The sequence below is a fragment of the Acomys russatus genome, chromosome 20, assembly GCF_903995435.1.
Source record: "Acomys russatus chromosome 20, mAcoRus1.1, whole genome shotgun sequence".
Taxonomy (NCBI): Eukaryota; Metazoa; Chordata; class Mammalia; order Rodentia; family Muridae; genus Acomys; species Acomys russatus.
In genome coordinates, this window is record NC_067156.1 from 33,355,655 (window position 1) to 33,378,831 (window position 23,177).

General features: G+C 39.0%; 1 protein-coding gene and 1 pseudogene across 2 annotated transcripts in view; one reads left to right on the plus strand and one right to left on the minus strand.

Annotated features, from left to right (window-relative positions):
- The window catches only part of Kcnn2 (potassium calcium-activated channel subfamily N member 2), a 378,701-nt gene that overhangs the window by 141,293 nt on the left and 214,231 nt on the right, over positions 1-23,177 (plus strand). The window lies entirely within an intron of this gene.
- Positions 3,097-5,960, minus strand: LOC127204247 (WASH complex subunit 3-like; annotated as a pseudogene).

Sequence of the window (23,177 nt, forward strand, 5' to 3'; positions counted from 1 at the left end):
TAATAATGTACTTTGAACACAATTTATCCACCCAACTCCTCTCATAACAATTGTCTCTAGGTTCCCATCCCTTTCCACCTAGCTTTGAGATTTCTTCTTTTTTGAGTTGTGTCTTTTAAATGTATCTATTTAGGAAATAAGATTGTTAATCTTAGGTTTCAAGCTAACTTCAAGAACTCTTCTTTTCTGAGAGACAGTTTTTGTAATAGGACCAGGAGTGGTGCTGACTGGAGATAGTCTTAATGAGATGCCAAGGAGTGATGCTGACCACAGATGTCCCACTGATAGGCCAAGGAATGATGCTGACCACAGATGCCCCATTGGTAGACCAAGGACTGGTGCTGATCACAGATGCTCCTCTGGTAGGCCCAGGAGTGATGCTAATCACAGATGTTCCACTGATAGGCCAAGGAATGATGCTGACCATAGATATCTCACTGATAAGTCAAGGAGTGATGTTGATCATAAATGTCCCACTGATAGGTCAAGGAGTGATGCTGACCACAGATGTTCCATTGATAGGTCAAAGAGTGATGCTGACCACAGATGTTCCATTGATAGGCCAAGGAGTGATGCTGACCATAGATGTCCCATTGATAGGCTAAGGAATGATGCTGACCATAGATGTCCCACTGATAGGACAAGGGGTGATGCTGACCACAAATGTCCCATTGATAGGCCTACCAGTGGTCCTTCCCAGACACATGGTACTGTTATAAGTTATGTTGATACTGACCACAGTGAACACAGTTTTTAGACTTTTACTTCTAAAATTTTTCTAGCTAAATGTAAATTAAGTCTTCCAGCCACAGTTTAAAGACTGTGACAGCCAATTAGGAAAAAAAATTAGGGTGAGCTGGTTGGGCTGAATTTTTGTGTAATTAAGACAGGCAAGCCCTCCAGAGACAAGCACCATCAGATGCCTTAATCATTTCTTCTTCTATGTCTATCTGTCCCCCTGACCCCAATGCCTTGTTTTTCTAGTAGACATAGACAGAGCTAAGGAAATTGAATTTTTGACTTGGCAAAAAAAAATTTTAACTATATTAAGTTCAAAGTATTAATTCTATTAAAATATATTTTTAAAAGTTATATATCTGATTGGGAATCAATATCTAGAATACATATATTTATTTCATGCACATACACACACACATACATATATGAAAATCAGCGCTGGGGAAAGTCAACAATTCAGTTGAAAATAATCTGATGAAAACTGGCCAGTAGTTAAACAGTTAAATGTCATTCAAAAACCATAAAACCAGAACTTCTACAGAAACATAAAGGGAGGCAGGGGAATCACTTATCACAAAATGCAAAGCAAAATGGCCAGTTAGTATCATCACACTCTAGTTAGAATGTTTTTTAAGGTATTAAGTACAGATAAGGGTATTAAAAAAGAAAAAGCCTTTATACAGACAGTAGGATTTCATTTTTATAGGCAGGATGGAAAACAGTAGAGAGAGTCTTCAAAAGTGAAGACTGGAAGTGCCGTATCCCTCAGCAAACCCAAAACTGGATTTCATATACAAAGGAAATTATGCCTGTATGCCTTTATGTATTGCCCCACTATTCTCAATGGCCAGGAAATGGAAATAGCCTAATTGTCCATGAACTGGCGAATAGGCAGATAAAGTGCAGGGCTTGTACATAACGGGATACTGTTCAGTCATTCAGATGGTGAAACCCTGCTGTTTATGGCAGTGTTGATGGAACCGGAGGTCTTATGGGAAGTCAAATAAGTCAGTCATAGGAAGTCAGAAGCAGCGTGGGCTCATGCATATGGAATGCATAAAAGCTGACTTCCTTCGGAGAGGTTGGGAAGAAAAGAGCAGTTTGCAGAGTCTGGGAGCAGGAGGAAGAGAAAGAGAGAGATAGTTCCAGGTTCATTACTGCATATAGATAAGAGCAATCGGCTCTGGTGTCCTGTCCAATGTAGGGTGACTCTAAATATCAATTATGGACTACAGATTTTACAAGAGATGGGAGGAAATCTATGAGGTTTTTTTAAAACTTCAAATAAGTGATAAATGCTTCAGGAGTTAGAAATGCTTATTCTGACACAAACACTAAGTGTATCGAAAGCATAAGGTATCCTCTTAATATGTACATTTTCCATGTCACTTATAAAAATATACCTATGGCCCTGTTTGTATTTTTAAACTTTCATAATTTATGCTATATTCTAGTGACAAATAATTATATGCAATTATAGTCATTCTAGTATTGTTATACTCTATTTTTGGGAACCCCATAGATCTGTGGTCTGACCACTCTTTTTAGTGTCTTAAGTCAGAGCAGAGCAGAGTGTGCAGGATTGGCTTTGAAAACCTCAGAGCTTGTGGAGTACAGACTTACTCTTGTCTGAAGAAGAAATGGAAATATTCTCTGTGTATGGCCCATAGTTGGATTCTTTACCCTTGTAAGTCTTGTAATAGTAATTTAGAATTAAATATCTTATAATAACTTGCTGAATAAATGCATTTTGATCCTATTTCTGAATTCTAAAAATAACCTTAAATTGATTAAACTTGATTGAATTACTTGTCTCTATCAATAATCTCTTAAATTTTGCAGATGGCTGTCCAGTATTTCCACATGCCCTACAGTCTTGAGACTTCATGTTTTAGAAGACTTCTTATGAGTAAGAATTCAATATTCACATAATTAATATTTCTCAATAAATCAGAATTAGCCAAAAGTTTTCCAGATTGTCACTATTGCCCTCTCTAGATGGACTCACTCTTTAAACTTTTAAAGAATGCCCACTGAACAATCTTCTTAGGTTAAAAAGTCTTGTACTTAGCCTTACAGCGTCAGATTGTTTAATTGTCAAGGTCAATTCAGATCAATTGTATTGATGGCTCAGAACATTGTGTTCAGAAAGATTCATAGTTTTCATAAAACCCCATCAGGAAATACATCTATGGTTAATTAACTGTATGGACCAGGAAATGCCCATGTTTATATATATATATATAAAATTTAAAATATGTAAAAAGAAAATAACCTCTTTGGAAGGTTGTAAATAGCCTTCTTAACAGAGGAAGGTTGGAGTAAGCATGTGTTCACTTGATGATTTTATGCTAATAGCTAGAGTTTAGGCTCTTTCACAGAGTGTGTAAACACATCCTTCCACATGTGTGTGTAATTCTCATCATGATCAAACACAGTCACTGAAACTTTCTGAACTCTATCTGAACTTTCTCCTGTGGCTTTTTCATATTTACCATTAGACACTGGAGCATCTGGCTTTTCTAGATGCTCTGGATCCAGTCCTTCTGATATCAGCTTGTTTCGGATTGTCATCACTGGAACACGCCCTTGAACCATCTTGAGATGGCATATCTTGGATCTTTGGCTACAGTTAAGGCATTTTCTCATGATACTTCAGTTTTCTGTGGTTCAGAGCCCTGTTTACTATTCTGCTGTGGTTGCTCTGAAGTGATCTCAGAATGGTGACCCATTTGTGACAGTAGTGACACTTACAGGAGGCACTTCGGCTGTTTTATTCTCTTGGCCTGGGATAGATGACTACTTTACATCTAACATATTGAGTGTTGTTCTAATGTACTGAATATGAAGAGGAAAGCCTGGCACTTTCTCTTCACAAACTGTGGAAAACTGGTTGAGAAACCTACACAGTGCACATCACAGACTGGTTTAGAAATGCCATGGTTCGCCAGTCATGGTGGCATACACCTGTGAGAGCCAGCACTGGGGGAGGCAGAGGCAGGAAGATCTCTGTAAATCCAAGTCCAGCATGGTCTACAGGCTACACAGAGAAACCCTGTGTCAGAAAAGAAAAGAAAAGCCACAATTCTTGGTTCTTTTCTCTTGAGTATCTGGCACCTTGGTTGGGTCTATGCCTGACCCCATGAACAGAAGCCAATTCTTATTTATGTCTCAGCAGGTGGGGAGCCTACTGCTTTGCCACAAGCCCCTCCCAGCTCCCAGCTTGGTAGAAGCTATTAACAATTTTCAGAGGTGATGTTTACTTTCAACTGTTTGTTCATCAGATGCAAAACAGCAACAATGATAATAAATGATCAGCAGCAGCTAGGTTCTTGCCTTTTAAAATTGAGTTTACCACTTACAACAGTCCCTTCTGTAAAGCATGGACAACTTGAATCCTTGACTCACAAGTGGTTAAGTCTAAGCGAGGCAGGACAGAAAAAAGGGAAACATGGGAAAATTGTGCAGACATGGAGGGAAAATAGTTTTTAATATATTTTATTAATTTATTCATATTACATCTCAATTCTTATCCTATCTCTTGTATCCTCCCATTTTCCCCTCCCTCCCGCTTTCCCCCTACTCCCCTCCCCTATGACTGACTGATGGGGACCTCCTCCCCCTGTATATGCTCATAGGGTATCAAGTCTCTTCTTGGTAGCCTGCTATCCCTCCTCTGAGTGCCACCAGGCCTCCCCATCCAGGGGATGTGGTCAAGTACGGGGCACCAGATTCTTGTGAAACTCAGACCCCACTTTCCACTCAACTGTGGAGAATGTCCTGTCCATTGGCTAGATCTAAGTAGGGGTTTGACGTTTACTGCATGTATTGTCCTTGGCTGCTGCCATAGTTTGAGCAGGACCAGCAGGACCCCCAGGGCCCAGATCCGCGTGCCATAATGTTCTTCTTGTCGGTTTCTAGGACCCTCTGGCTGAGTAGATTCTGTAAGGCAGGTGACACTGTCAACAGAACAAAGCGACAGCCTACAGACTGGGAAAAGATCTTCATCAACCCTACATCTAACAAAGGTTTAATATCCAAAAAAATAAAGAACTCAAGAAATTAAACACCACCAAACCAAATAACCCAATTAAGAAATGGGGCTCAGAACTAAACAGAGAATTCTCAACAGAGGAATATCGAATGGATGAGAAACACTTAAAGAAGTGCTCAATGTCCTTAGTCATCAGGGAAATGCAAATCAAAACAACTCTGTGATTCCATCTTATACCCATCAGAATGGCCAAGATCAAAAATTCAAGCGACACCACATGCTGGTGAGGATGTGGAGAGAGAGGAACACTCCTTCATTGCTGGTGGGAGTGCAAACTAGTACAGCCACTTTGGAAATCTAATCTGGCACTATCTCAGAAAAATGGGAACAAGGCTTCCTCAAGACCCAGCTATTCCACTCCTTGGAGGATACCCAGAAGATGCTCCACCACACAACAGGGACATATGCTCAACCATGTTCATAGCAGCCTTATTCATAATAGCCAGAACCTGGAGACAGCCTAAGTGTCCCTCAGTAGAAGAATGGATAAAGAAACTGTGGTACATATACACTATGGAATACTACTCAGCTATTAAAAACAAGGAATTCCAGAAATTTGTAGACAAATGAGGACTAGGAAATGATCATAATAAGTGAGTTAACCCAGAAGCAGAAAGTGTCAAATGGTATATACTCACTTATATCTGGACACTAGCACTAGGGACATGTCCCATGAAATCTTCACTTACCAGGAAAGTCGGACAGAGGGGAGGACATCCTATTGGGACTCTAGGTGAGAGAAGCATGGGAGAATGGGGAAAATCTTGAAAAGAAAAAAAAGGTGCCCCTTCCTCTGGGGATCTGACTTGACTCTGCTGAGAAGGCCCAGGAACTTCAGGCATCCCTGATATAGCCAAAGTTACAAAGTGAGGCATTCTATGATTTTTGTAGTAAAGTTTTGAACAAAGATGCCAAAGGCTGCAAATAAGCGGCACTTACTTAGGGCTAAAATGATATGTAACCATGACCATTGTCCATGTTTTCTAAATTAAAACAAGATCCCTCAGAAATACAGCTTACAACTTTTTTAGTAAGAAATAATTTTTCAGCTTTTAACATTGTTACAAATTACATTCTTTGAGCAATGTTTACAAAACAAAGGTTGGAGAGTTCTTAGTAACTTTCAGAGATGTAATTTGAGTGTCATCAAAATCCTATATATACCCATCGTTCCTAAGTGCCATCCTTTCTTTTGAAGCCCACAACCATCTTTTTAAAAATTAATTAATTAATTTTATTCACCTTACTTCCTGGTCATAACTCCCTCCCTCCTCTCCTCCTAATTCCACCCTCCCTCTTCCTCCATCACCCCTCCCCTGTTTCTCAGAAAAGGGGAGCCCCCTGCCCACTCATCCCAGCTCATCAAGTCACATCAGGACTGAGATCATCCTCTTCCCCTGTGGCCTGACAAGGCAGTCCTTCCAGAGGGAAATGATAAAAAAGCTGACAACTGATTCCGTGTTAGAGACAGACCCCCCTACCCCCTTACTAGAGGACCCACATGAAGCCTGAGCTGCCCATCTGCTACATCTGTGTAGGGGACCTAGGTCCAATCCATGCATGGTCCTTGGTTGGTGCTTCAGTCTCCACAAGCCCCTTTGGGCCCTGGTTATTTGTCTCTGTTGGTCTTCTTGTGGAGCTCCTGTGACCTCCAGGTCCTTCTCTCCTTCCTTCTACTCATCCACAAGACTCCCTATGCATTGCCCAATGATTGTGAGTCTCGGCATCTGTTTCGATCCACTGCTGGATGGAGCCTATCAAAGGACAGCTATGCTACTTTTTTTTTTTTTTTTTTTTTTTTTTTTTTTTTTGGCTCTGCTCTCTGTCCTCTGTATCACCCATTTGCTGGTGTGTGCTTTGATTTTGTTCCTTTCCTCTCTATTCTGTTAAAGTCTCTTGACTCTCTCACGTGGTTCACTGACGTCACTAAGTTTCTTTGCAAGCAGCCCACAGTGCGAATGGTAAGCTGGCTACAAGTTTTTGATTTGGGGAAACCTATTCTTGGTGCATTTGTTTGACTTTTTTCGTTAGTTATTGATGAATGTCTACCAGGTCTCTTCAACATCTCTGGGAATGGAAAGTTATTCTTAGGAGTTCTGCTCTGGATTCTACTCTGGCTTATCTTCAGACGTTTCACTTCTCCCTTGACTTTCTCTTAATGGCAATGCTTTTCCTAGATCACAGCACTTCTCTCTCTCTCTCTTATTGTCAAGCAATGTAACGCCAGCATTGCTGATCCACGGGGAAGGCTGACACTGGCTTCTTCTTTGTCTACGTAAGTCATGGAAAGTAGAGACACACACTCATGGCTTCCATTCAACTTCTGTATCTTTAGAATGTTATGTGTTCTGCTTTGATCAGAAACCACTATTTTATTAATCCTTAGGGCTTTTCTATCTATTAGTATATTATATTGAACTAAGGTATGCTATCAAACAATCAAAGATTCCAAATAAATTGGGGCATGTTTTCCTCATGGATTTCTCACACCATAGCATATTGCCTGCAGGAAGAAGGCTCTGAAAGGTGACTGTGCTGCTACTACCCTGAAAATGGTCATGGTCCCACAATTTTGTGTGCGTGTGTAGCTGTGAGAGTGGAGTTGTGGAAGAAGGTGGTGAGGAAGAGCCAGTGTCAGTTTCTGCATAGCCTGCTGAATGGCATCCGAGTCTGCCAGCCTGGTGAGAACTAGGTTTCCCTGGATTGGGTTAGGGAGCAGAGTAAGTATGGTATCTTTCACTTGTAAGGACTGTCTTCATTTCAGGAAGACAATCCCAGATATTCCTTTACTTGACTTCTGAAAACAAGTTTTTTTTTTTTCATCTCTCTCTAGCCATACTCAGCAGACTAAGCCATTTTTTGCCTTATTTCAGAGGATACTTTATTTATTTTTATTTATTTTTTTCCTTTTTTATTATTAATTTATTCAAATTACATCTCAGTTGTTAGCCCATCCGTTGTATCCTCCCATTCCTCCCTCCCTCCCGCTTTCCCCCGTATTCCCCTCCCCTATGACTGTGACTGAGGGGGACCTCCTCCCCCTGTATATGCTCATAGAGTATCCAGTCTCTTCTTGGTGACCTATTATCCTTTCTCTGAGTGCCACCGGGCATCCACATCAAAGGGACATGGTCAAATATGGGGCATCAGAGTTTGTGTGAAAGTCATATCTCTTTCTCCACTTAACGGTGGGGAATGTCCTGTCCATCGGCTAGTCTGGGTAGGGGTTCGAAGTTTACTGCCTATATTTTCCTTGGCTGGTGCCATAGTTTGAGGAGGACCCCAGGGTCCAGACCCACCTGTAGTTTTCCAGGACCCTCTGGATCCTTCTATTTCCTCATTCTTCCAGGCTTCTCAGATCTAAAGTCTCAATAGGCTGTCCTCCTCTCTGACCCACTTTTCTGGTAGGTAAAGGTTTTCATGGGGACGTACCCCTTGGACTAGTGTCTCGATATAAGTGAGTATATACCATTTGATTCTTTTTGCTTCTGGGTGAACTCACTCATTATGATAATTTCTACTTCAATCCATTTGTCCAGAAATTTCAGGAATTCCTTGTTTTTAATAGCTGAGTAATATTTCATAGTGTATATGTACCACAGTTTCTTTATCCATTCTTCTACTGAGGGACACATAGGCTGTTTCCATGTTCTGGTTATTATGAATAAGGCAGCTATGAACATGGTTGAGCATATGTCCCTGTTGTGTGGTAGTGCATCTTCTGGGTATATTCCAAGGAGTGGAATAGCTGGGTCTTGAAGAAGCCCTATTCCCAGTTTTCTGAGAAACCACCAGATAGATTTCCAAAGTGGTTGTGCTAGTTTGCATTCCCACCAGCAATGAAGGAGTGTTCCTCTTTCTCCACATCCTCGCCAGCATGTGGTGTCAGTTGAGTTATTGATCTTAGCCATTCTGATGGGTGTAAGATGGAATCTCAGTGTCGTTTTGATTTGCATTTCTCTGATGACTAAGGACATTGAGCATTTCTTTAAGTGTTTCTCAGCCATTTGATATTCCTCTGTTGAGAATTCTCTGTTTAGTTCTGAGCCCCATTTCTTAATTGGGTTATTTGGTTTGGTGGTGTTTAATTTCTTGAGTTCTTTATATATTTTGGATATTAGACCTTTGTCAGAAGTAGGGTTGGTGAAGATCTTTTCCCAGTCTGTAGGCTGTCGCTTTGTTCTCTTGACAGTGTCACCTGCCTTACAGAAGCTTCTCAGCCTCATGAGGTGCCATTTATTAATTGTTGACCTTAAGGCCTGGGCTGTTGGTGTTCTGTTCAGGAAGTTGTCTCCTGTGCCTATGTGTTCCAAACTCTTCCCCACTTTTTCCCCTAACTGGATTAATGTCTCTGGTTTTAGGTTGAGGTCTTTAATCCACTTGGACTTGAGTTTTGTGCATGGTTACAAATAAGGGTCTAATTGCATTTTTCTACATGTAGACATCCAGTTAGACCAGCACCATTTGTTGAAGATGCTGCCATTTTTCCATTGAATGGATTTGTCTTCTTTGTCAAAAATCAAGTGACCAAATGTGTGTGGATTCATCTCAGAGGATACTTTAACAAGTTCACAGGTCTCTTTTCTGCCCACAGGAATATTCTTTCAAAGCCTCTGTTTTCTCATCTTCCACATAAGAGCAAACAGGGGACCCAGAACATGGTTTCAAAGTCACCCTGCTTAGCCCTTCCCTGACCCCTAGAAATTGGGTTCTCTCTTTCATAAACATATGATTAACCTAACCACCACTCCAAGCAAAGTAGCACAGTTGCTCTCCTGAGCATGTTTATAAAGTATGCAAATCTAACACGTCCTTTGCCTCATTATTGCATCCATTATTTAGTTTCACTATAAAACGGTTGAGGGTGAAAAGGATAATTAATGCAATTAAGCTTCTATGGTTTAAAAATTCCCTAATTTTAGTAAATGTTTTAATGGAACTCTAGCCTGAAAACTGAAGAAAAAAAAGTATTACCTTCGTTGTAAATGCCAAATAGAACAAAATAATTATTTTGGAAACCCAAAACATTATATAAATGAGCCTTGATTACTTAATAAAAGCCATGCTCATTGTTAGTTTACATGTTTAGTTTCCATCTAAAACTTTATATTTATTTGTATATATAATATATAGTATGGCTATTAGTATGCACACACATTTTCCTACACTTCTAGATCATCATTTTTGTGGAAACAATGGGAAGAAAGCTGTGCTGTATAGTTCTTATCATAAACTAATGTCATCTATGAAGGGGGAACCTCATCAGGTCATCAGGTACATATGTGGGCATGTCTCCGGGGTGCTTTCTTGACTAATGATTGATGAAAGGAAGGCTCAGCTCATTATGGGTGGTACCCACTCTGAGCACGTGGACCTGAGTTATTATCAGAAAGCAGACTGAGCAAGCCATGGGGAGCAAGCTAGTAAGTCTCATTCCTCCTTGCTTCTGCTTTCAGTCCTGTCTCACTTCCCTAGAAGCCTGCCTATATGAACTGTACGGCGAAGTAACCGTTCCTTCCCTCAGGTTGCTTTTGTACACGGTTTTTAACACAGCAGTAGAAAGACAGCAAACCAGGAAAAGGGCTAAAGTATGTTATTCTTGTCATTGTCATTCTTTCTTGAGGCACTGTCTTGCCTAGGCTGACCTCAAACTCATAGCCACGCCTCTTTAGCTTCTCAAGCATTGGGATTGCAAGCAGGTTCCACCACAGTTTAAACTACTCACTTCCTAAAGATGTACCTCTGTATTGTGATGGCTTAACTTGTTTGAAAAGACCACGGAATGTGCATCAAAACAATCTTTTATTCCTTATCACCTTCTAAGATTATAATTCAGTTAACATTTTCTGAAAAAGTAGTATAGTTCAGATGTAGCAATTTTTCCCTAATAATCCCAAGAACTATGAGATGGCTGAATATAAAACAGTCTGGGTGGTTAGCTGAAGATGCTCCACCTGATCAGAAAACTAGTTAGTAGGTGTGAGGCGGAAGGTTTTGGGTGGGGGGGTGAGTGACATGAGGAAGGGGATGCATTTGAGGCTGCCTAAAATTGAATTATTTTGAGTCAGTTTTAGCCCCCAGATTGCATAGGTGTATATATGTGAATCCTTGTAATTCTGTAGGTCTGTTTTTCTTCTCCTTGGATTGTGGTGTTATAGTAGTTATTCTTGAATTATGATGACTTAAGATTCATCTTCTTTATTCTTTGTTGTTGTTATATCAAAAATTAGTAATGACACCAGACAGTGACTATTTAAACAAGAGTAGCTAAGTAGTTACAAAGGAAAAGGATAGTGTTTAATGTTTATCTCCACTGTTTTTGATGTTGTTGTTGTTTTAAAATCTGTTTAAGTTCCCTACCATTTTTCCCATTAAACTTCGGGCCCAGAACTGAATTAATTCCATTCAGTATTCAGTTCACACATTACTTTTTGTTTCGTACCTACTCATGTATCTCTGTGTGTATGTATGTATGTATGTATGGTATGCATGTATCTATCTATCTATCTATCTATCTATCTATCTATCTATCTATCCATTCATTTACTCCAAAGTAATAACTCATTCGTAAATCCAGAAACTAAAGTACAAGCTAACGTCTTAAAACTAATGGTTAACATTTACCCATACCCCATTTATCCTATGCCTGTCTCCTTTAAGTCTGGCTCAATACCATCTAAAACACATGATTATCATTAACCCATTTCATTTTTGTATCTTTTGTACATATTTATATATTACATGTACATTAACATAAATGTTCACATACTTGTTTAAATTTAAGAAGAATTTTATTGTGCTACACATAGTTTAGAAGTTGACTTTTCATAAAAATAATTTGCTAAAGGTCATCATATTTTTTAATGTCACTGAAGTGCACTTTAATATGTGTGTGTGTATGTGTGTGTGTGTGTGTGTGTGTGTGTGTGAGAGAGAGAGAGAGAGAGAGAGAGAGAGAGAGAGAGAGAGAGAGAGAGAGAGATCGATCAAATCTCCCATGAAAGAGCTGTCACTCTATGGTCTCTGAGATCGTAGCAGTATAGGAAGAGATGACTGGAGAAGGTATTCTAATCTTCAGACAATTTAGCTAAATGAGCTTTCAGCCCATTTCTCAAATTGAGTCACATGGTCTCAAGTGCGAGGGTGACTGGGGTATGTGAGAACCATATTGAATGTTTTCACATGGTAAGTCTCTCTGGTGTATATACGAAGTGCAAGAAATGTTGTTTAAATGCACAAAGGCAAAATGGTCACAGTAACTACACTTACAGCTAAATAGCATAATGTTCTAAGCAAAGAACTTTACTGCCTTGTTGAAAACCATCACTTTCCAAAAACTTCACACTGTGTTCAGTTTGTTGGCCTTCTGGAAAATATGTAACATTTCTACAAGGGCTGCTACTGCTACTACTATTCTCTTCTTTTAGGAAAGAAAGATAAGATATTAAAATTGTATTATTGGTCTTTGTTGTATTACAACTCAAGCCTGAGGTATAATTGCTCAGGTGCTACCACAGAGAGTAGGTACAGTCTTTATTTGTGCCAGTTTAGAGTGTACACCCTCTAACCCAAGGCTTAGAGGAAGAGCAGTCAGCTTCTGGCTGCCCGCCTGAGATTGCAAAGGTCTTTGCTCATGAAGCACATGTCGGTTTCCCTGTCCTGCGCTGAAACAAGGAGAAGACCACGTAGGAGCCCTGTTCCTCACAATCTGTGTTGCGACTTAATTTATTTCTGAGCTTGGCGATAATGTCCTTATCACCTAGTTACTGCTCTCCATCTCATGTCCCGGTGGTACAGCATGCACAACGTGCTTCCTTCTCTCAAACAACAGCAGATTTCGGCTTTATGTTGATGGTGAGAGGGGGATGTTGGGAGACTGCATCAGAAATGACTGAGTCATTTTAGGAAGAGGCCACTGCTGAGCTAGTTGGCCCTTTAGGGGGTGATTCTGGTGACTCAAAATAACTGTAAGAGCCTAACAGAAAGAAAGAAGCTCATGCCTGGAAGGAGAATTGGGGAGATGTTTCAGCTACAAAGGCACAGATTAGATTATAAACCCAGTGCTACAGGACATGACTGACGTTAAGGAAAGTGTTTTTAGCAACCTTATTAAAAAGCCACCAAGAGGGGCTGGGGAACAGTTCAGTGCTAGAACATTGGTTCCGTTTCTATAGCTTCCCCTTCCATAAAAGGTCCAACAAAGTAGGGAGGGGTACTAAGTCCAGAAAGGAGCTGCCTTTTGAAAATGTAGAGGGATATACTTAAGGGTTAAACCGTGGTTAACCCTTTTGAAAATACTACCTCTTTAAAAGAAAGACTGGCTTTACTTCTTGATGTTGTTTTAAAATAAAGCCTAATTGAATCATAACCAATTTGAGAATAGAAAACAGGCAGGGGGACATTTTGATTCTTTTGTGCTTTGTGTAGATAGGAACAAAATCAAGATTCTCTTTTGTCTAACCATTTGGCTTCTTCTTTGTCCCGCGGCTTTCCACAGCTACTCATCTCCACAGGCTGAGGAAGCTCTCTGCAGTGTTAGCTAATTGAGTTACGCTCAGGTGGTTTCCTTGTGAATCTTTGAACTTTTCCCTCTTTTATTTTCTCAGTGTTTTCTGAGGAAACCTTAGGAGATCTTTATTTGATGCCACCGATGTTACGCTTTGAACTATCAGCTATATACAGCAGAGTTATGTGTAGGAGATATTGGGAAGGTAATTAGAGTCCAGAGCTGTCAAAACATTTAACTGAGATGACTATAGCTAAATTCTACTTAAACATTTTAAAAAATTGTTCATGCTGTGGTGGTTTGAGTGAAATAGGCTCATAGGGAGTGGCACTATTAGGAGGCGTGGCCTATTAGGAGGTGTTTCACTGGGAGTGGGATCCAGGCCCAGCATCACTCTTTCTTGTTACTGCCTGCTGATCCAGATGTAGAACTCTCAGCCGCATCCCCAGCACCATGTTTGCCTGTGTGCCTCCATGCTTCTGGCCATGATAACAATGGACTAACCCCCTGAAACTGTAAGCCAGCCCCAATTACATGTTTTACTTTATAAGAGTTGCTGTGGGAAAAAAAAAAGAAAAAAGAAGAGTGCTGTGGTCATGGTGTCTCTTCACAGCAATAGGGACTCTATATAAAATGCATTTGTTATTTAAATAATCCATGGAATAGAGAAAAGAAGCAAAATCTTCATAATTCATTGATGAAAACATTGCAACTTCAATACCAAAATGTCATGAAGTTAATACCACCTAAGTCCAGGAAAGCTTACTTTTATTTTTAAATATTCATAGAAAATTTGAAAATAAAAGTGATTATTTTATATATGAAATGGCTAATCCAAAATAGCCTTGTATTATTATAAATAATAATATCCTGTGAGTCGGCAGTCTTAGAAATGCAAACACAGTTCAAGTAAATCATTCAAAATGTATTTCATTAAAATGTGTGTAATTATTTAATTACATTGTAAGATGACAAACCCTGACAAAACTCAGTAGCCATTCCAAATAAGAAATGAATAATGCTTGAATATGATAAAAATTTGTTACGTAAATGTTTATATTAATAGTAAGTGTCAAAAATTAGAAATATTTTCACACTAAATGGCAATAATAATGTAGAAATATCTGCTCATCACAACTATTACTCATTAGCATTTTTGAGAATTTTTAGCTAATGTAATCAGACAAAAATCATGTGGATGAAGGAAACTTCACAAGGTTCAACCCTTCAAACAGGTGTAGGCAAGCAATAGTGGCAGAGAGAGAGGGAGGGCAAGGCTCCTCCAGGGACAATCCTCCTGACTGGCTATCCAATCTCACATGGTCAGCCTTAAACACGTGCACATATGAGCAAAACTAAAGGGACTCATTTAGTAGTATGTGTATGTGTATATGTCTGCATGTGTATGTGGATACACACACACACACACACACACACACACACACATAAAGAAGAAAGGGTCATAAATTTGAGAAAGAGCAATGGATAGAGGAGGAGTTGGAAAGGAACAAGGAAAATGCTATAAATGTAGTACTCAAGTATGAAATTCTCAAAAAAATGTAAAGATTGAATTAAATGAGTTTAAATGTTTTAAAATAAAAATTGTATACTGATAACACAATTATAAGTATAATCTTAAAGGCTTAATTAAAAGCTTATATACTGAATAACATAATTGCTCAAATGAATAGACAAAAGTGTAAAGTAATACCTTTTGTACAATCTAACAAAATCCAAAAAAATTTATGCATTGAATTAAATCTTCATTCTTATTATAAAACTTCTCCCAAATGCTTGAATCAGTTTCAGAATATTTTAGATTGCTACAGTGCACTTATATTCTTGTGAAAGCAGAAAAGTGTTTGATGTAATTTACATGCACTTCAATCTTTAAATATTATTTGAGAATGAAATAGTATGCATGTATATTTATCTTAAGCCCAAAGAGAAACAAACCATAAACAAACATACAGAGATATAAGGCAAATCCACAGTATTAAAAACATAATTGATTTCAAAATAAAAAATAAGCATCAAGGCAGACTTTATTGTCACAAAAATATTATAATTCCAAAAGTACTGCATATGTCATTCCACTCAGTATCTCAATGAATTTCTTTTGAACTAATTGTTTTAAATGATCTATGTAGTAGGCTAAGTGCTCAAGGATAGCCAAAATATCTTGAATATAATAAGATGAGCATGTCTTAGTAAAAATATAAACATATGAAAAGTTATTACATCCAAAAAGTAATCTCTTGCAAGAATTACAAATAAGCAGAGTACCAGACACTATGGCATTCTAAAATTACTGAAAATATATATGTGAAGAAGAAAAGCAACTTCTGAGTGCGTGTCAGAGTGGAGGGTTAAAGAGAGGGAAAACGGGATGGAAGAAGGTAAGAAGAAAGGTTGGTTTGGTCACAAGTGGCTTTTGTCAATGTGGAGAACAGAAGAAACGTTACCAGCTGGATTCCTTAGAGAGAAAGCAACATAATGAGGGTCGATTATTAACTTTTGCAAACATTGTTCATTGTGTCCTTTCCTCTGTTTCAACTGTCTCAGGAAAAGAAACATAAGTTTAAAAGAAAAAAAGCTGGAAAGAGGAAGCGAGGCAGGAACAGGAAAATACAAGTGAGGGGATAACAATTGGGATGTAATCTGAGTAGATCATTTTTTAAAAACTGGTCAAAATGAGTCTTGATATGCCTTTTTTGAGAAGCATTCATTTTCCCGCTCTTTAAATAGTGTTATTACATTTCCATCAAAATCTCCTTAGCTGCCTATGGCCACAGCTGTCAATACATAGTTTCTGTCCTCAAGGAATGTCTACGTTAGTGAGGGGTGTCGGAAAACACAAAATTAAGCATTTCTTGAAACATAGTGTACCTTCTGCTGGACTTACGGCTTTTAAATCTAATTCAGTTGATTTGAGAATTGGAGGGAAGGTTTTTTAAGTTCTGAAAGAGAAAATAAAAGGTAAATAAAACTTACAAGGACATTTCATCTCAACTCAACCATGGAGGAAACCAACTTCTGAGTATGTTTGGTTGATGATACAAGCAACATGAAGTGAAGCTGCTTTTATGCAGGGAGCTGTATTGTTATGTTCCCCTCATCAAGCACTGCAAGTCCCTAAAGAAAGGGTTCCCAGGTGCTAACTGAAAGGCAGGTAGAGTCAGGGCCCATCCTATAAGGCCCTAGTGAAGGCAACTTTCAAATGAGCTTGGTGCCTTCACTGCTTTTGGCTGACTCTAAATTTCAAGATTTCCTGAAAATGAGAAAAGATTGGGTGCACTCTTTTCCTGTGGGAAAAAGAAAGAGGCTTGCAGGACTTATAGAAGGTGAGGGTTTGATGGTTATCCACAAGAAACCTTTTTGGCTTGAGAGTTGGAAGGAAGGGGAGGGTATCATTGTCTCCTAACAGAAAACCAACTGTGCTTCTTCACTGAAGTCTCTTGCTTGCAGCCTCCTGGGTTTGTATTTATGTTTTCAACTAATGAAGTAATTTGAAGCTTTGCTCATTGAGCTTAATTTTGGGGGATGGCTATCTAATGTTATATCCAGAAGTTTGTTTTCTAGGTGGGATTGCCTATCATTTGCAACTGTGCTTTTACTTAGGACTTTCTCAAAGTCTTCAGTGATCTATAACTCGGTGGTAACTGTTCCTTTTTTAAAAAATAAACCAAGAACACTAACGACTATCAAATTACTCAGTAAAAAGCCAAGATATAGTGTGTTCATAAAGCCTTAGCTATGAAGTGTCAATTAAATTGCTCAGCCATTTGTGAACAAATTCATCAGACAAAAGCAGATACCGAGACAAGTGTTTAGGTTCTTCCGACAATGAAGGAAGAGTAAGGTATCCAAGATCGCTGGAACCAATATTTCATATGTAGTAAAAACAGGAAAACATTCTGCCTCACTTAGACTCTGCTGTTGCTGCTGCTGCTGCTGCTGGTGCTAGTGGTGCTGGTGCTGCTGGTGGTGGTGGTGCTGGTGCTGGTGGTGGTGGTGCTGGTGGTGGTGGTGCTGGTGGTGGTGGTGATGGTGGTGGTGGTGATGGTGGTGGTGGTGCTGGTGGTGGTGGTGCTGGTGCTGGTGATGCTGCAGCCACCGCCACTCTGGCAGTGTAGATGGAAATGGAGATTTGGGTGTCTGTTGAGACTGAAAAATGGCCTGACTACAAACAGTGTTGATGGGTATGTCATCCTTTCAGGCACATAATAAAACAGCCCTCATTTTTGTAATGTTTTATACTTCACCAACCACTTTTGCCTTCGGTATTTTGTTTAACCTTTTCAATATTGCTGTGCACAAAGTAAAAGATCTGAAGTTCAGAGGAGGAGGATGAATTGCCCAACTTTATACACAGATTATATCAAAGGTATATTTTGCAATTCCTTACACAGCATGCTTCAGCCAGACTGTAGCTATCTTAGTACTTAAACCGGGTCTGATGATCTGCAAATTTGTCTGTTCTGGAACAATTTACCTGACTTTCAATGACAAAATCAGCAATTTTCTAAATGGATTATAATATTCTTTCTTTAAAACAAAAGCAGTCTAGAATAAACATAAAATTGCTAGAATTACCCACATCAGCTCTCCATGTCACAGATGCAGAAAGTGGGACTCAGAAGGCTAAGCCACTTTACAAGGGTTTGTAACAAGTTGGAGAACAGCTGGGAACAAAAGCAGGCATCTTGGTCCTTAAGACTGCATGTGCTTTCGGCCCCCTGTGCCCCCTTCACCTCACTCACCTCCCTGCTTCTCTTGACACCTCTCCAAAGCCTTCTGGGGGATGCATCCTGGAGGTCTGTTGAATCAATTGACACCAAACCACTCAGGGACAGGACTTCTGTAATAGATATTATTGGAAGACCAGAGTGGAAGTCTTCATGTTTTATCATAGAGTCATAAAGTCATGCCTAATAAATGACTTTAAGATTTTGTGTATGGGGTGAGTGTGTGTGTGTGTGTTTCTTTTGATAGATTTTTTCTTTTTTATTGAAAATAATTTTCCTCATACAGTATATTTTGAACAAGATTTCACTTCCATTTCACGATTCCATCTCCTTTCCATCTCCTTGAGGAGCCCTATAACCTTCCTTCCCATCCGTCATCACATCTTCCTTCTCTCTCTTTAAAAAACAAACAGATGAAATTTTAAAAAGAATAAAAAGTTAAAAAGAAAACAAAACACTGGGCGTGGTGGCGTACACCTGTAATCCTAGCACTCAGGGAGGCAGAGGCATGAGGATCCCTGTGAGTTCAAGGCCAGTCTGGTCTACAAAATGAGTCCAGGACAGCCAAGGCTGCACAGAGAAACCCTGTCTCAAAAAACCAAACCAAACCAACCAAACAAACAAACAAACAAATGCCCCAAAATACAAACAAACAAAATACATGCACAGAAAGACACATATTCACACAAAAGCAAAGCCTATTAAACACAGAATCAGAAACCATAATATGCAAGCAAAAATACTTTAAATGACCAAACAAAGCAATATGAGACAGAAAATATCCAAAAACTACCATTAAGTTTGTTTTGTGGTGACCATCAAATGCCAGGCATAGGGCTTACTTCAAGTGTGGTTTATAGACGCAGTGAGACTCCAACTGAGGAAGCTAAATTTTTCTTTGCAAACAGTTGTCAATTGGAGACAGTTCTTTGGTTTGGGATGGGAGCTTGAGTCCACTTCACTCTCTTGGTTTGCTTGAGATCTGTGCAGGCTGCCACAGTCTCTGGGAGGTGTTCATATGTGTGTCAGCACAGTTCTGTCTAGAAGACACTGTTTCCTTCAGATTGAGCAGCAAGAACACTGTTGGGTTTGGGCTAGGAAAACCATCCTATTTTTGAAGTTTTAGAAATGAAATATAGTGTCAAGGGCATTTTCCCATGCATATACATGGATATTATAATAATGTTTGTGGGTCGATGAACAGAATTGACTTACAAAAGGCTTATAATAATGATCTATTATTATGCCAAGATAAATAAATAGCCTCATAAGAAATAAAGAACTTAATATTTTATATCATATCATTGAATCTCAGTTTACATTTATTTGAAGGCCAATTAAGTATTTATGCTCAACATCCCTAGGATGTTTCCAAAGTGGATTGGCTTTTAACTTTCAAATGTTATTTCTGCTATTCATAAGCCTCCATAAAATAATGCCTTTGTTGTCTACTTTAGGAATTTCTAAAATCTAACGTGATAAATTGGAAGAGTTTTGACTGAGAAGTTACAAGAATATAACTTTTAAAATTTTTTTATTTTTTAATTTAATTTTTAAAAACATTTTCATTTTTTACATATACATTGATATTATCACACACATATATACAATAAACTACCTATAGCAAGAAGAACCATGACATAATCAGGAATTATATAAATGTTACATTCTTAATGTTTTGGCTATTTGTATTTGACAGCCTTGAAGAAAATATCTTTCTTATCTTGGTACATCTAAAATTCTGAATGTAAACCAATCTCCATCACATCTTGTCATTATCAACTTAAAACATCTATCTAGACCTAAAAATATTTTAACCCCTAAACAACTAAGCTTCATTGTAAAACTATGCTACCTGGTCTTCAACTCCATCAGAGACTTGAGAAGGAATAAACTTGATTACCTGAGTATGCTGAGAGTGCAGGTTAATACCTTTCCAAATGAGAAGATGACACAGACAGTTTTCTACCTCAACAGTCACCCAAAACTCTATTTTGACGGAGCATCTTCTTCAGCCTTCTAGCCTAATATATCTGACAGACATATTTGTGAGGCAGGAACTATTGAGAACTTGCCTACCCTGTCTTGGCAGAGTTTGGGTGTTGACTTTTGCCTGCATCCAAGCTTGCCCTTTTTTTTAGGCAGAATTCTGTCTGTGGTAGAAACAAGGACATTTTGTCCAGTGGGATTTGAACTTATCTCCATAAGGAAGTTCTTTGATGTTTATCATCTTCTTTGAGGCAGGTTGGGTGTTGCCAGGAGTTAACATGTCTCTGTCAGTGAATCTTTAAAATAATAAAAACCATTTTTAAATGCCATATTCTGCATGTTTTTGAGGGGTTTGAAGACCTTATCTAACTATTCTACCTTATCTTTCTATTGAATCATATCTATCTTCCACACTTAAGATATATATCTTGTGATAAAAGTAGACCAGCAGTTGACATGACCATGACCTGCTCAGCTAATAATCAACTTGTATAACTTATTTGAATATAACACTTTGCTTAGAATGTACTTCACTATGATTTTCCCCCTGTAATTGGTAGGATTATGTCACTCCCTAATGAGAAGGACAGCAGTGGGCTAGCCCCAGCAACTGTGGAATATCTGTGCCCATTCACTAAAGAACAGCTTACTACTCTTGCAATACTTCTTGCTACACACACAAGAATAGACTTCAGACACTACACACAAACACTACAGAAAGGCCATTTACATTACACATTTCCATCAAAGTACTATACCTTTTTGTTAATGATATGTTGTGTTTTTAGTCCATTATTGGCAGGATTCCTGATTTGATCAATACTGAAACTGAAATATAAACACAAAGCCATGTGTTTAATTATTTATGAAGACGTTTTGAATGCAAGTTCCACACTGAAAGTAAATTTTAGATCTACTTTCAATTCAGGCATCAAGTGGCTGAGTGAAAAAATGATCTCATCTAACATTATTTAGTGCTCTGAACTAACTCAGAATATGCACACATAGATGGGCCATTGTGACCTTCATTTACTTGCATAGAGCTTTTATCTTATTTCCTTTAGTAAATGTGCTGATAATACCTACTGTGTGTGTGTGTGTGTGTGTGTGTGTGTGTGTGTTTCTGTGTGTATCTGTATATGTATTTCTCTGTGTGTATGTGCATGTGGGTGATTTGATGTGTGTGGAGAAGGTGTGTGTCTTTTTTTAAAGTTTTTTTAGTTAATTTATTCTTGTTACATTTCAATGGTTATCCCATCCCTTGTTTCCTCCCATTCTTCCCTCCCCCCCATTTTCCCCTTATTCCCCTCCCCTATGACTGTTCCTGAGGGGGATTACCTCCCCCTATATATTCTCATAGGGTATCAAGTCTCTTCTTGGCTACCTGCTGTCCTTCCTCTGAGTGCCACCAGGTCTCCACCTCCAGGGGACATGGTTAAATGTGAGGCACCAGAGTACGTGAGAAAGTCATATTACACTCTCCACTCAACTGTGGAGAATATTCTGACCATTGGCTAGATCTGGGAAGGGGTTTAAAGTTTACCGCCTGTATTGTCCTTGGCTGGTGCCTTAGTTTGAGCGGGACCCCTGGGCCTAAATCTACCTATCATAATGTTCTACTTGTAGGTTTCTAGGACCCTCTGGATCATTCTACTTTGCTATTCTTCCATGTTTCTCTCATCTAGAGTCCCAATAGGATGTCCTCCCCTCTGTCCCAGTTTCCTGGTAAGTGAAGGCTTTCGTGGGACATGCCCCTTGGGCTAGTATGCAGATAGAAGTGAGTATATACCATTTGAGTCTTTCTGCTTCTGGGTTAGCTCACTCATTATGATCATTTCTAGCTCAATCCATTTATCCACAAATTTTGGGAATTCCTTGTTTTTAATAGCTGAGTAGTATTCCATAGTGTATATGTACCACAGTTTCTTTATCCACTCTTCTACTGAGGGACACTTAGGCTGTTTCCATGTTCTGGGTATTATGAATAAGGCTGCTATGAACATGGTTGAGCAAATGTTCTTGTTGTGTGCTGGAGCATCTTCTGGGTATATTCCAAGGAGCGCAATAGCTGGGTCTTGAGGAAGCCCTATTCCCAGTTTTCTGAAATAGCACCAGATAGATTTCCAAAGTGGCTGTACTAGTTTGCATTCCCACCAGCAATGAAGGAGTGTTCCTCTCTCCCCACATCCTCGCCAGCATGTGGTGTCACTTGAATTTTTGATCTTAGCCATTCTGATGGGTGTAAGATGGAATCTCAGAGTTGTTTTGATTTGCATTTCCCTGATGACTAAGGAAGTTGAGCATTTCTTTAAGTGTTTCTCAGCCATTTGATACTCCTCTGTTGAGAATTCTCTGTTTAGTTCAAAGCCCCATTTCTCAAGTGGGTTATTCGGTTTGGTGGTGTTTAATTTCTTGAGTTCTTTATATATTTTGGATATTAGACCTTTGTCAGATGTAAGGTTGGTGAAGATTTTTCCCAGTCTGTAGGCTGTCACTTTGTTCTCTTGACAGTGTCTCCTGCCTTACAGAAGCTTCTCAGCCTCATGAGGTCCCATTTATTAATGGTTGACATTAAGGCCTGGGCCGTTGGTGTTCTGTTCAGGAAGTTGTCTCCTGTGCCAATATGTTCCAGGCTCTTCCCCACTTTTTCCTCTAAGTGACTTAGTGTCTCTGGTTTTATGTTGAGGTCTTTAATCCACTTGGATTTGAGTTTTGTGCAAGGTGACAAATATGGGTCCAGTTTCATTTTTTTACACATAGACCTCCAGTTAGACCAGCACCATTTGTTGAAGATGCTATCCTTTTTCCATTGAATGGATTTGGCTTCTTTGTCAAAAATCAAGTGACCATATATGTGTGGATTCATATCTGGGTCTTCGATTTGATTCCACTGATCAACCAGCCTGTTGCTGTGCCAGTACCATGCTGTTTTAATTACTATTGCTTTATAGTACAGTTTGAGATCAGGTATGGAGATTTCTCCAGAGCACCTTTTATTGTACAAGATTGTTTTAGCTATTCTGGGTTTTTTGTTTTTCCATATGAAGTTCAGAATTGAATTTTCAATGTCCTTAAAAAATTGTGTAGGTATTTTGATAGGGATTGCATTGAATCTGTAGATTACTTTTGGTAGGATGGTCAT